Here is a 13,615-nt window from a genome sequence, read left to right as displayed (position 1 = left end):
GGTATGGATGTAATGGTTGGACAGTTTGGAAATCTGTCTACTTGATCTGTTTCTGTCTTGATAATTCTGCCTGTATACTTTGAAGTTCGGGGTGCTGACCTTTTTCCCCTGAACAAGCTAAACGATATATGGTCTGACTGATTAAAGTAAGCTTGTTAACCCATTTTGAGTTGCTTTCCTTTAACAAAGCAGATCCAAGAACCTGTGTGAGCAGCCACCCTGGGGACGCTGGGGTGTTTACTGCTACAGGGGGCTGTCAAGTGAAGATTCAAAAATTATTCTGAATTTAAAGACCAAAAAAAGATCCATTTCCATACACACAGCAGAACACACAAAGAAGATTCTGTATGAAACCATGAATCTCCATTTCATACCAGTTGCTTTTAAAAAATGTATATAATAAATTCTACATGTTACTTTCAAAACTGTTCTTTCTGCTTCTCTGTGTTTTCTCATGAATTTCCTTCTGTTTTCTTCAGTGCATTTAAAAAATATTTCATTGGGGGGCGGCTAGGTGGCACAGTGAGTAGAGCACCAGCCCCGGAGTCAGGAGGATTTCAGATTTAGGATCCGGCCTCAGACACTTAACACACACACATATAAAACTAGTCTTGTGACCTTGGACAAGTTACCTAACCCCAATTGCCCTCCAAAAAGCAAAAAAAAAAAAAAATAAATTCAGTGGCCATCCTACCTACCCCCAGTTAAAAAACAATAGAAAGACCACCCCCACAAAAGAAGAAATCTCTAATAATAAATTAGTCTAGTCAAAGCAAAATGAATACTCATAGTGGCCTTGACTAAAAATGCCTATTTTTGTATCTTGTGTCCATCATTTCTCTGTTAAATAGGTATATAAGTGGTTTCTCATAGGTCCTCTGGAGAAGTCACTGGTCACTACTCTGATCAGAGTTCACGTGGGCTATTTGTGTTTAATCTGTGGTAGAGTATTCCAAGTTGATAGGGTCTGATTAGCCACAATCGGACACACTGTGATTTGATTCTAACAGAGTGGCGCCATTTGGGTCCTCTTTGAGAATAAAGGACAACCACCAATATTGTTTTGATCAAGGTTCTTGAGACTTTCAAAATTGATTTTCTTTACAATGTTGTCATTTATAAAATATCTTCCTGATTCTACTTACTTTACTCTATGGCAATTCATATTACCTGGGATTCTCCAAGATGTTCTCTTTTGACATTTTTTGTGGGGCAATAATATTCCATGACATTCATGTATCACAATTTGTTCAGTTACTCCCCAATTGTCTACCAGGCAATCTAAAACACCCCTTCTGTTTCTAGTTTTTTTCTTTTCTTTGTCCCCCCCATCCTCCTCTTTCAGGATCAGCAAATTAGTTTTGCTTGTGACTATATGTATTGCTCAGTATCATTCTCCTTCTTAAACTATACCCCCCCTTCTATCCTTATGTTTCCCTATTGATTTTGATGTATTTCCACACCAAACTCTGTGTGTGTGTGTGTGTGTGTGTGTGTGTTCAAAGGCACATAAGAATAGAGTGCTGGGCCTGGATTCAAGAAAACCTGAGTTTAAATATGACCTCAGACACCTTCTAGGTGTTGTGTACCTTTGAGCGAGTCACTTAACCTCTACCTGCTACAATTTCCTCAGTTGTAAAGTGAGGATAAAATAGCACTAACCTCCTAAGTTTGTTGTGCAGATCAAATGAGAAAATATTTGTAAAGGACTTAGCACAGTGCCTGGCATATAGTAAATGCTAAATAAATTCTTGTTTCCTCCTTCCCCTATTTTCATCTGATGCCTAGTCTCTCACCTTCCTCCCTGTTTGTACTTCCTTTCATACTCTCTAATTATCAGAAGTAACAAGTGTAATGGTAATGTAATTTGAATTTGAAGATCCCTTTGTGTTGGCAAAAGTAGCAGGTACTTAGCACTTAGTAACTTATCAAGCCTGTGTTGGGGGAAACAGAAGGTATGAACTCCTGTCTCCTGTTCCTGTTTAGCTTTGGTCTTTCTATCAGAAATATTTGAAAGTGTTCTTCCAATAAAAGTACACTTTTTTCCTCTGTATTCTATTATACTCATTTTTGCAGGATAAGTCACTTGTGGTTGTAAGCCTATCTTTGGCTTTTTGGAGTATTGTATTCCAAGATCTCTTCATGTTTATAGTAGAAGGGTTGGATTGTTTCTGAATGCTTGCAGTATTTTTTCTTTGATTTGGGAACTCTGGATTTTGGTTGTAACATTCCTGAGACTTTTCCTTCGGGGGTTTCTTCTATTAGGTGATCATTGGATTCTTTGTATCTTAATTTGCCTTCTGGTTCTAATAAAGCTGGGCAGTTTTCATTTGTGATTTAAAAAATCATGGTTTTCAGGGATTTTGATGATTTTCACATTGTCTTTGACCTGTTTTCTAGATCCTCTCAATGATATCTTCTATTTTCTTCAATTTTTCTTTTCTTGTTTTTTTAACACTATTTTATTGATGTTTTGTTTTTGCATTTCAGATATTTACATATTGTTCCCACTTTACAAGTCTCTCATACCAAAGTAAAACTAAAAATATAATAATCTCATCTGAAATTTCATCTAATTTGGTCATAATTTTGTAGTTTTTGTGATATGTTCTGCAAATATTTTATTTAAAATTTTACATTTATGTTTATTAGGGATGTCAGTCCATAGTTTTAATTTTGTTTTTGCTTTCATTATCTCTGGTATCTATATGTAGACTATATCTGTATCACAGAAGGAATTTGACAGTATTCTTTCCTATGCTATTTCAGTAGTTTCCAATCTTTTGACTTTGCTGTCTTATGCAATCATTAATTCTCTAGTTCTCTAGGTCTCTGTAGTAAGTTTTAGTACTTTCTCTTCTAAACTGTTTATTCTCTGTTCTCTACTTCTTTCTTACAGGGCTTCTCTTTCTTTTTTAACCTCTTGTTTCATTTTTCTAAGTATTCGTATTTTCCTTTTGGAAAATCCATTTTTTTCTTTGAGTTCCTGGATGACTTCCAAGCCCCACCCTAGAACTTTCTGACTAATCTGGGCCTTTCTCCAAGCGGGATTTTTGCTACTCCAGACACAGAATCCTGCAGGCTACGTGTGTTTCTGGTCCATCTATTCATGCTAAAAGGCTGCCCACTGGCTGGTTTGCTCTTGCTAGCCTTGGCTTTACTGGTGACTGTATTTCTTTTATGGTTTCGTCTAGGAGGTGATCAGTGGACTTTTTCTATTTTTACTTTGCCCTCTAGTTATCTAATACTTCTGGGCAGTTTAGATGTAGGATTTCTTGAAATCTGGTATATAGAGTGTATAGGCTTTTTTCTTTTTTTTTTTTTTACCTTGGTTTTCAAGGAGTCAAGTGATTCTTTAACTATTCTCCTTGACTTATTTTCCAGGTCAATTGTTTGTGGTAGCATATATATTAAATTTTCTTCTGATTTTGTTGCTTCTTTTTTTCCTTCTCTTGTCTTCTTTTTGGCATTATTATTATTAATGGTAGATTTCATCCACACTAGTCCAGAGGTTTTTGTCTTTAGCAAAGAAAACAGAAGCAAAATAAATACTGAGTTGTGCCTTTTCTCTCTCATCTGGTATTATCATACTGATGAGGTATGGGCTCTGGGAGCCCCCTTGAGCTCTCCTTGAATCTTTGAGTTATAGGATCTGGGAACCCCCTTGAAGTCTGATTAAATCATCCTATTTGATTTGATTTGAGGCATTTGCATGAGGCCATAAACCTTACCTTGTGGCTGGGCCCAAACTTCTGTTACTAGACTTCACACCCTTGAGCCTATCAAAATATCAATACACCCTTGGACTGGCCTAGCCCACCATTGTCTGTAGTCTTCAGGTAGCCTCCTGCAACTTCCCACCCTTAATCACTCATCACCCTCCCCAAACTCCTTCTCTGGACCAACCCTAGATTCCTGCCACAACCTTCTCATCTTGTCTCCATGTCTGTGAGAGTGCCATGGAATGACCTAACACAGGCTTACTCTGTGTCTAAGGCAAGCGAACTTTTAATAAACTTTGCTTTTCTTTGGCTGAGAAGACTTGAGTCAAATTCATTCGGCAGGACCCGGCTTGTTGGTATTTTGGTGTCTCCAGAACAACCCTAACCCTCTTTATGGGTAACCTCTTCAATATGTCCATTTGAGGATCTTCTTAATCATTCTCTTTTGTCCAACATAGCTAAAAATCAAGCAAACAAAACCACCCGCTTTTTGTTGCCTTTAGCTTTTCTTGATAGTCTCAGATTATTATGGACATCGGCACTCTAGATACTACCTTTCCTTCATTCTTTTTTTTTCCAACTTATTTATTTTTAGTTTGCAACAATCCTTTCTACAAGATTTTGAATTACAAATTTTTCTCAGCTTTTCCCTATCCCTTACCCCAAAATAGCGAGCCTACTGAATACCTCTTCCCCCAATCTATTCTCTCTTATATACTCCCCCATTCTGCCCCCCCCCCCCGGCTTTCTAGTAGGGCAAGAGGGATTTCTATATCCCAGTGCCTGTATATCTTATTTCCCAGTTGCATGTAAAAAGCAATTTTTTAAACATTGTTTTTAAAACTTTGAGTTCCAGATTTTTTTCCCTTCTTCCCTCCTTACTCACCCTGACTAGGAAGATAAGCAATTCAACATAGGTTGTACATGTGTAGTTACACAAAACATTTCCACAGTAGTTATATTGTGAAAGACTGACTATAATTCCCTCCATCCTATCCCGCCCCCCACTTGTTCTATTTTCTCCTTTGACCCTGTCCCTTTTCGAAAGTGTTTGCTTCTAACTACCCTCTCCCCCAATCTGCCCTCTCTTCTATCACCCCGCCTCTTATCACCTTTCCCCCTATTTTCCTGTAGGGTAAGATACCCAATTGAGAATGTATTTTATTCCCTCCTTAAGCCAAATTCAATGAGAGTAAGGTTGATGCATTCCCTTTCACTTTCCTGCTCTTCCCCTCCATTGTAACAGTTTTCTCTTGCCTCTTTTATATGAGATAATTTACCCTAATCTATCTCTCCCTTTCTACTTCTCCCAATATATTCCTCTCTCACCTCTTAATTTTATTTTTTAGATATCATCCCTTCATATTCAACTCATCCTGTGCCCTCTATGTATACATGTACATACATATGCACACATTCAAGTGTATATACACACATACACCCTCCTATAATACATATGTATGTATACATATGTATGTATACATATATATACACATACACATATATATATATATATATATATATTCCCTTCAACTATCCTCATACTGAGAAAAGTCTTATGAGTTACAATTATTGTTTTTCCATTTTCCAGGAATGTAAATAGTTCAACTTTAACAAGTTCCTTATGATTTCTTTTTCCTGTTTACCTTCTCATGCTTCTCTTGCTTCTTGTATTTGAAAGTGAAATTTTCTGATCAGCTCTGGTTTTTTCATCAAGAATGCTTGAAAACAGGGCAGCCAGGTAGCACAGCGAGTAAGAGTACCGGCCCCAGAGTCGGGATGACCTGGGATCGAATCTGGGCTCAGACACTTAGTACCCACCCAGAAACACCAGGCCATGTAACCTTGAGCAAGTTATTTAACCTCAATTGCTTAGGGATGGCCAGGTGGTACAGTGAGTAAGAGCACTGGCCCCAGAGTCAGGATGACCTGGAATTGAATCCGGGCTCTGATATTTAGCACCTGTAATAAGAATGTAAATTTTAAAGATCTTCCCTGCCCCTAGGCTAATGTGCACCTGAAGCCTGGGGTGGGGGAGGCTTGTTTTTCAGTAGATACTTCTTGATTGGCCAGTGAGTCAATGAGGTTGTTACATTCTCTGAGCCAGGAGAAGGCTATATAAGCCCTGATGTGTAGCTTTGTTTTGGGACTCACTTTGAGAAGTGTTCTGTGATTTGATCTGAATTCTGGGAAGCCGTTGTTGAGAGTCCCCCGGCTTTGAAAAACCCAGAATGTGGAAACCCAGATGTTGACTGGGTATGGATGTAATGGTTGGACAGTTTGGAAATCTGTCTACTTGATGTTTCTGTCTTGATAATTATGCCTGTATACTTTGAGGTTCGGGGTGCTGACCTTTTCTCCTGAACAAGGTAAACGATATATGTCTGACTGATTAAAGTAAGCTTGTTAACCCATTTTGAGTTGCTTTCCTTTAACAAAGCAGATCCAAGAACCTGTATGGGTAGCAAACCCTGAGGACGCTTGGGGTGCTTGCTGCTACACACCACACCCAGAAATAACTGGCCGTGTAACCTTGAGCAAGTTGCTTAACCCAATTGCTTTAAAAAAAAAAAGAATGCTTGAAAACGGGGCAACTAGGTGGTGCACTGAATAGAGCACTGGCCCTGGAGTCAAGAGGACCTGAGTTCAAATCCAACCTCAGACAGTTAACACAAAACTAGCCGTATGACCTTGGGCAAGTCACTTAACCCCAATTGCCCTACCTTCCCCCCTTCCAAAAAAAAAAAAAGAATACTTGAAAATCCTCTATTTTATTGAATGACAATATTTAACCCTGAAGCATTATACTCAGTTTTGCTGGGTAGGTGATTCTTTGTTTTAATCCTAGCTCCTTTGACCTCTGGAATATCACATTCCAAGTCCTTCCATTCCTTAATGTAAAAGCTGCTAGATTTTGTGTTATCCTGATTGTGTCTCCACAATACTCAAATTGTTTCTTCCTGACTGCTTGCAGTATTTTCTTCTTGACCTGGGAACTCTGTAATTTGGCTATAATATTCCTAGGAGTTTTCTTTTTGGGATCTTTTTCAAGAGGCAATCAGGGAATTCTTTCAGTTTCAGTTTTGCCCTCTGGTTCTAGAATATTAGGGCAATTTTGCTTGATAATTTCTTGAAAGATGTTGTCTAGGCTCTTTTTTGATAATGGCTTTCAGATAGTCCAATAATTTTTAAATTATCTCTCCTGGATCTATTTTCCAGGTCAGTGGTTTTCCCAAATGAGATATTTCACATTGCTTTATATATTTTTTCATTTGTTTGGATCTGTTTAATAGTATCTTGATTTCTCGTAAAGTCATTAGCTTCCATTTGCTCCAATCTAATTTTGAAGGAATCATTCTCTTCAGTGAGTTTTTGAAATTCCTTTTCCATCTGGCCATTTGACTTTTTAAGGCATTCTTCTCATTGGCTTTTTGGGCCCCTTTTGCCATTTGGATTAGTCTATTTTTTTAAGGTGTTATTTTCTATAGTATTTTTGGGGGTCTCCTTTAGCAGGCCATTGACTTGCTTCTCATGATTTTCTTGTATTATTCTCATTTCTCTTCCCAGATTTTCCTCCACTTCTCTTACTTGATTTTCAAAATCCTTCTTGAGCTCCTCCATGGCCTGTAACCAATTCATATTTTTCTTGGAAGCTTTTGATGCAGGAGTTTTGACTTCATTATCTTCCTCCCACTCCATGCTTTGATCCTTTTTGTCCCCAAGAAAGGATTCTAGGGTCTGTTTGTGCTTCCTCTGCTTGCTCATATTGCCAGCCAATTACTCAACTTTTGAGCTCTTTGCCACAGTAGAACTCTGCTTCCAGATTGCAGAGAGCTATGTCCCAAATCACTGGGGTTTTCGCAGTTGCTGGAGCTATTAGGAAGGCACTCTCCCTGCAGCCCCCACAAGCTCTGACACACTGGCCACACTCCAGGACCACCACCCAAGACCGTGATCCAGATCCAAGCAGGTTAAAGGCCTGATTACCCCCAAATGGTTTCTTTGTCACCCTACAATCTGCAGGCCAGGAGCTCTGGGGGCAACCATGCAGCAGAAGCTGCAGCTGCTGCACCTCCACCACTTCTTGCCCCGGGGCAGGGGCTGGGCCAGACCACACTCTTCTCCCAGTTCCAACAGAGTTCCTGACAGACATTTTACTTTCTCTTTGGCATTTATGAGTTGAGAAGTCTGGAAACCACCACTTTACTCTCCTGAAGTTTGCTCTGGCTGCTGCTGGTTGGGGCCACCTTAGGGCCAGAACCTCATGGCTCACACAGGGTTGCACTTGGCTCCCAGCTCGGTGCAATAGACCCTTCCTGTTGGCCTGCTGGGCTGCCTTCAGTGGGATATTTGTTTCTTTCTGTTATTTAGTGGGTTCTGTAGCCCTAAAATTTGTTTAGAGTCATTTTTTTACATGTATCGGAGGTGGTGATACAAGGACACTCTCAAGGTCTCTCTGAAAAACTTTGGTACTGATTGTGAGACATGGGAGACAGTGGCACAGAACTACCCAGCATGGTGTGCCCACATCAAAGAAGGTTCTGTGCTCTGTGAGCACAGCAGAACTGCAGTAGCTCAAGAAACATGAGATGCACAAATTTAGAAACATCTCCACACCAAATGTTTGTACAGACTATTTGTGCCCAACCTGTGGGAGAACCTTCTGTGTTTTCTGTGTTTGTATTGGTCTGATCAGCCACAATTGGATACACTGTACCTTGACCTCAACATAATGATGTCATTTGGGTCCTCTCTGATCACAAAGGACACCCACCACCATATTATGTTTTTTAAAAATCTCTTTATGAATAAAATTTAAAATAATTTTGTGGAGGGTAATATTCTTTTTCTGTAGAAGGATATAGGCTCAGCTGCTTCATCATGGTTTGCTTAGGCATCCTCTTGCCTGATTAAATACTGGAACAACCAGCAAGGTAAATTGTGGAATACCTAGTTCCTGCAGATCCTTAAAAATAATACTAATAACCTTCTCTAGTGATTTTTTATATGTTTACATACTTCATGGCAAGAACCAGTGAGGGGAAGAGAGGTAGTGAGGAGAGCTGGTCTCAGAGCTGAGAATACCTAGTTAAATCCTGCTTCTAACATACACCAGCTGTGTGACCCTGTGTGACTCCAGCTATGTGACCCTGGACAAGTCACTGAACTTCTCAGTACCTTAGAAAACTCTCTAAAACTCCAAATTTCAGAGAAAGCGACAATGTGCATCAGTAAAGGAAGTTTCCTTTACCAGTGAAGATGCAGTACTTATCCCTATGCTTCGTGGTAGAGGGCAGGACAACTTCATTTGATTCACTTTAATTTAACCAATTATATTTTTTTTGTTTTGCCATTATAGCATCTAACATAGTGCCCTCTTACATGTGTTAGATTCTAGGCATGCAAGCCTCTTTCTCCATCTCCCCCATACAAAGTTGTAAGGGTTATGGGATTTAAAGATCTTCCATGCCCCATTGGACTTGCTGACGTAGCAGGAAGGGGCGGAGCAAGAGGAAGCGGAAGCCAAACTAGAGTTCCTGCGGTGGCTGGCGGTGGTGGCGACGGCGGCAGCAGCAGCAGCAGAGGCAGCTGCAGCGCGAAGCCCTTTTTGAGTTAGCCAGAATTTCTGCTAAGGACTCCTGCTGAGGACTGCCAGGGGACAGAGCTGCTGGGAGCGCACTTCCTGGATGCTGGGGGGTTGCTGTGAGTGGGGAGAGGAGGACCTTTGCCTGAGGTAGCCTGTTCTGTTTTAAAGGCTTGAAAATGTGGGTGCTTTCTACTTTATCTACCTGTGCCAATGTCATAACTACTCTGATGGCTTTCACTTTCTGGTTTTGGGACTCAGTCTTTTGGTATCTTAATAAATTTTCTAGTTTATTCCCCCATATGGCAAGCATGACATATTTTGTGATGGATAATTATATCAGCATATCTGTAATCTCCATAGGCATTGTGAATATGGCATTGCTGATACAAAAGTGGGGAAGGAAGTAAGCATTTATTAAATACTTACTATGTGCTAAGCACTTTATAGATATTATTCCATTAAAGTGAGTAGAGCACCGGCCCTGGAGTCAGGAGGACCTGAGTTCAAATCCGGCCTCAGACACTTAACACAAAAACTAGCCGTGTGACCTTGGGCAAGTAACTTAACCCCAACTGCCCCCCAAAAAGCCAAAAAAAAGATATTATCCCATTAGATCCTCACAACAACCCTGGGAAACAAATGCTATTATTATCTCTATTTTACAGTTGAGGAGACTGAGGGAGACAGAGGCTAAGTGACTTGCCCAGGATCACAAAGAACTTAACATTCAATCTAGTAATATGGTTAGATGTGTATACAAATAGTTATAATATAAATTAGAAAATGATTAGCTGGATGACAGGTTGAATAAAATGGTCTTAGAGTTGGAAGGAAGGAAGAAAGGACATTTCTGATAATTCAGAAAAGGTTTCATGAAAGAGGTATCACTTGAACTGATCATCAAAAGAAAATGATCTTAATAGACAGAGATGATTAATTTGGGGGTTGGAGTAGGGAGACTCTATTCCTTGCATAGAATATGTTTTTCCCCTCAAAGGCACAGAGACTACAGTGACAGGACAAGAAGCATTTGACAGTTTTCTGATAATGTTTCCACATTATCATCTATATGGTATATGTTCTAAAAAATCAGGCATTAGGGTAGGAACTAGCCCCTGGGAACTTTTAATTTCAGGTGCTGATAGCCCTTTTATGTTGTTTCCAGTCAATCAAACATTCTTCATACATTAACTCACTTGGAGATCCTTTGAAAAACTCCATATGGAGTTGAAAGTAAGGCAAGCGCTATTAACCCATTTTACAGATGAGGAAACTCAGATTGTACTATCTAATAAGTGGTGGAGTTTGGACATAAAACTAAGTCTTATCAATCCATGTCTAGGGTACTTTCCACTATACCATGTTGCCTAGTCATAGTTAAGGGTATGTTCATGACTGGGCCTGACTCAGGAGAGTTCTCTGGTAGTTTATGTTCCACATTGGAACAAAATGGGACACTTGTATGTTCATTCAACAATTAATAAAAGGAGAATAGTTAGTCCTAGCAGGAGAAGGATATTCAACAAGGATATGCACTGAGAATACCCCAGAGTGATTCAGCTGAGTTACCATCATGATCCAACAGCCAAGGATTTGAAAGCTTCTAGAGCTTTTTCAGGAGTTATTTTGTCCCAGGCAAAAAAGAAGTGATTTCAACAGCTCAAGTGCTTAGTTCCCTGGACCAATTAAGCCTCAAGTGTTATTTCAATGTCTTTTAAGGAAAGACTGGCCTGATTTGCATGGAAGTGGAGGGTTAGGTTATTGCTTCCACTACAACATACATTAAATGCACAATATAACCATTTATAATTTAGGAAGACACTTATAAGGTAATTTAGAATAAAGAATTTAGAGGTATGGTGGACTGAGTCATGGAAATTATAGTTCAGGAATATTCATCACTTTTTTTCATGTTTAATCCTTGGTCATTCCATTTATTCATAAAAAAATTCATCACCAATTTTTCATCCTTCCCAATTTTTGAGAAAAATTTTACACTGAAGTGGATAGCTGAACCAAAATAGTGTATTTTATGGGCATGATGCAGTGGTATAGATGCAATGGTTTGGAGTTTTCTACTCCTTGAATTGGACTAGTGATTGACTTTTCACAACCAATAGTTGTTCCTTCCCCAGTAGAATGAAATCTCCTTCAGGACAGGGATTGTTTTGTCTTTGAAGTTCCAGTGCCCAGCATATTACCTGTCATAAACAGGAACGTTTTGATTATTATTAGCTTGAATTTCACCCAAGTAACTTGTCTTATCATTAAAATCTTTAGTGAAATAATTTTCATTCTATTCATAAATTGGTATGCAAAATTCCTGAATTTTATAATAGATCATGTTCAAATAAATTAAGATGGAAACAAATTCCAAAATTAATTAATGTAGACAGTCTATCCTGTTCTGAATAATTATTGTGAATGGATTTTTCTTTTGCCTTCTGTTGAACAGCAGTAGTGCAATTAAAGATTAATATTTTAAACTTAAAATCAGTGCAGCAGCTCAGAAACTGCAGTAATTAAATTTCCCTTCCATCCAATGGGCCAAATAAGAGTGAAGTGCACTCTGCTTCATAAACACAAGCTCTTCTGGTTAGAGAGATTTGTTGACTTAGTGATTGCTAGCTATGCACTATTAAAAACACAATTCTTTTTATTAATAGTTTAGTTTAGAAGAAGTCGTCAGATTATTCCTTGGAAATGAGCCTCCCTTTTTTTCTTGAACAAAAACTTCTCATTTGTGACAGTGGGGGAAACCTGGATTCCAATCCTTCCTCTGCCACTAATTCACAGTATGACCTTGGGAAACTTCCTTTTCATTTGGGAACTCAATGTCATTATTGGTCAACTGAGGGGATTGAACTAGATTATTGAATGTCACAGTTACAAGAGGCTTTAGGGATCGGCCAGGGCAATTTTCTTACTTTACAAATGAGTCAACTAAAATCCAGAGAGATAAGAGGGCCAACCCCATAGGACTAGAGACAAACATTCCAATATTCAAAATGTGTAGGGATGTGTTTTCTTCAAATGATAGGTCTTTGAATTTGATTCCATTTACAGGCAAAATTCTAGAACACAATTCCTTTTACTTGATCCATTCAGACCTTTCCTCTCTTTTGTGGCTAAACTCCTTGAGAATGTCAGCTCTAATAGGTGCCTCTACTTCCTTTCCCCTTATTTTCTTCTTCACTCTCTACAATTTGTCTTCTGACTTCAACATTCTACCAAATTCTACCAAATTATTCTACCAAACCTGCTCTTTTACAAAGTTACGAATGATCTCTTAATTGCCAAATTTAATGGAATTTCCTCAATCCTCATCCCTCCTGACCTCTCTGCATCTATTGACACTGTTGATCACCCCCTTTTCCTTGTTATTCTACTATCTCTAGGTTCCCATGATGCTAAGGGAAGGGAATATTATTAAATGCCTACTAGGTGCCTTGCAAAAATGTTATCTTATTTGATCACTGCTCTCTCCTGGTTCTCTTGATACTTATCTCATCATGCTTTCTCAGTCTCCTTTGCTGTATCTTCATTCAAGTCTTACGTGAATGAGTGTCCTCCAGGGCTCTGTCTTTGGCCCTCTTCTACCTCTGTTTGGCTTGGTCATCTCATTAGCTATCATAGAATTAATTATAATCTTTGTGATGATTATGATGATTATTAAATTATGGTGATGATGATTCCCAAATCGACCTAACCTGCCCAATCTTTCTGGTGACTTCCAGTCTCTCATTTCCAGCCACCTTTCACATCTTGAACTAGATGTCCTATAGACATTTTAAATTTGAAATGTGCAAAACTTAACTCACAATCTTTCCCCCCAAATCTTGTCCCATTAGAAACATCTGTATTATTTCCAAGGACACCACCATCTTCCCAGTCCCCCAGACTCATAGCCTCTACTCCTCACTGTCTCTTATTCACTGTATTTAAGCTGTTGTCAAGGCCTGTCACTTTTACCTTCATCTCTTGCATATGCTGTCTTCTCTTCTTTTACTGCCATCACCATGATGCGGGTCCTTATCACCTCACATCCAGACCATTGCAATAGTCTTCTGGTTAGTCTCTCCACCACAAATCTCTTCCTGATCCAGTATGTCCTCTGCTCAGCTGCCAAAGTGATCTTTTTTTTTTGGAGGGGGGAGGGCAGTGTAATTGGGATTAAGAGACTCACCCAAGGTCACACGGCTAGTAAGTGTTAAGTGTCCAAGGCTGGATTTGAACTCTGGTCCTCCTGATTCCAGGGCTGGTGCCCTATTCACTGCACCACCTAGCTGCCCCCATGTATTGCTCT

The sequence above is a fragment of the Petaurus breviceps genome, unplaced genomic scaffold (genome assembly GCF_028583685.1).
Source record: "Petaurus breviceps papuanus isolate PSGF00001 unplaced genomic scaffold, PetGlider_PUasm1.0 131, whole genome shotgun sequence".
NCBI classification, from domain to species: domain Eukaryota; kingdom Metazoa; phylum Chordata; class Mammalia; order Diprotodontia; family Petauridae; genus Petaurus; species Petaurus breviceps.
Note: the sequence above shows the minus strand (reverse complement) of the source record.